Below are 1,953 nucleotides of genomic sequence, written 5' to 3'. Positions count from 1 at the left end.
GTATTTTTTAGTAGAGACAGGGTTTCACCGTGTTAGCCAGGACGGTCTCGATCTCCTGACCTTGTGATCCACCCGTCTCGGCCTCCCAAAGTGCTGGGATTACAGGCTTGAGCCACCGCGCCCGGCCCCTTTACCCATATTATATGAATCCCTCCAACATCCTGCAGAGTAGCGCTGCTCATTCCCATTTATAGAACAAGCAAGCTGAGGCTCCAGAAGGGGAGGTCATCTGCCTGAGACAACCCAAATGGCAGAACTGGGAGGCAAGCCTAGGCAATCTGGTCTGAGTCCTGTCTCTTTCCTGGCCATGCTGATGGGCAAGGATGGCTGCCGCGTGGAGAGCCTGGAGCCATCTCTGAGCACCCTTCCTGATTACAGTACAGAGGGCGCTGCCTTCCACCCAGCCCCACTCTGGCCCAGCTCCAACCACTTCCTGAAGGACCTCAGATAGTGGTGCTCGGCTTCTCTGATCATGTAGACAGCACACAGCCAAGTGCCACAGACCCCCCCGACTCACTCGAGCCGAGCCCAACAGCCCCCCACCATGGCCCGCGTGCTTCCTCTCCAAATGCTCTCCTGAATCTCCAGCCCCGAAAGCATCAGGACTGTGAAGGTGGGCGGGGGATGGGAGATGGAAGGTCCACCAGGAACTACCGGAGGGTAGGCCTGGCAATCCCAAGAGAGGCAGGTTTGCCTTGCCTCTCACATGCAAAATACAGTTCCTTGAATGGGACTCTGTTTCCAGCTTCCTGTCCCTACCCCTGATTGTGGCCAGAATAGTCTCAGAGCCACTCAACAGGGGACTCCCCTAGACTCCAGCCTGGGGAAAAGGACTGTTGTTTTCTTTTCTCTGCAGGCAGCCAAGGAAGGATGACAGGTTGGGTCAGAGCCCACGTGGGGCACGGGGCTTCCGATTGGTAGGTCAGAGACCTTCCTTCTTTCAGATGAGCAGACAACAGGGAACTCCAGTCCACTACAGGAGCCCCTGTACCTAAGTCAGAAAGAGGACGGCAGCCTAGACTTCCCCACAGCCATGTCCTGGGGAGTGGGGCAAAAGCAAGCCTCCAAGGGCTGCCCATGACCAGCCCACCAAGTTAGCTGTCTGCTGCCAACTCTAGCTTTCCCCTCCAGAGGCCCTGAGTGGACGAGCAGATCTCAAACCGGCCTGAGCCAGCCAAACTGGGCTCCAGCTCTGACCTGTCAGCCTGCATATTTCTCTTCTATTCCTCAAAGGGCAGGTTTGGCTGCGGTAATGGTGTAGGCTGCCTGTCCAAGAGAAGGCCCCTCAGGGGCTCCAGGCCTGACGCTCCTCATGGCTCCACACAGAGTGTGGAGGAGACCTTGCTGAGGACAGACCCTGACCTCTCCAAACACTGGTCATCAGGGCTCCCTGCTCTATCCTGAAATGTACACTATCAAATATAGAGGCTCATACCTGTAATCCCAGCACTTCAGGAGGCCGAGGCAGGAGGATTGCTTGAGCCCAGGAGCTTAAGACCAGCCTGGGCAACATGGTGAAACCCCGTCTCTACTAAAAATATAAAAATTAGCTGGGTGTGGTGACACATGCCTGTAGTCTCAGCTACATGGAAGGGCGAGGTGGAGCACCTGGGCCCAGAAGGTTGCGGCTGCAGTGAGCTGTGATCCCACCATTGCACTGCATTCCAGCCTGGGTGACAGAGCAAGACAGTGGCTAAAAAACAAACAAACAAAAAAACAAAACAACAACAACAAAAAAAGGCCAGTCTTGGTGGCTTATGCCTATAATCCCAACATTTTGTGGGGCTGAGGTGGGAGGATCACTTGCATCCAGGAGTTTGAGACCAGCCTGGGCAACATAGTGAGACCCTGTTTCTACAAAAAAATAAAACATTAGTTGAGTATGGTGGTGCACCCCTGTGGTCCTAGCTACTCAGGAGGCTGAGGTGGGAGAATTGCTTGAGCCCAGGAGGT

Source organism: Mandrillus leucophaeus, unplaced genomic scaffold, assembly GCF_000951045.1.
Source record: "Mandrillus leucophaeus isolate KB7577 unplaced genomic scaffold, Mleu.le_1.0 Scaffold296, whole genome shotgun sequence".
Classification (NCBI taxonomy): domain Eukaryota; kingdom Metazoa; phylum Chordata; class Mammalia; order Primates; family Cercopithecidae; genus Mandrillus; species Mandrillus leucophaeus.
This window is presented reverse-complemented; position numbering follows the sequence as displayed.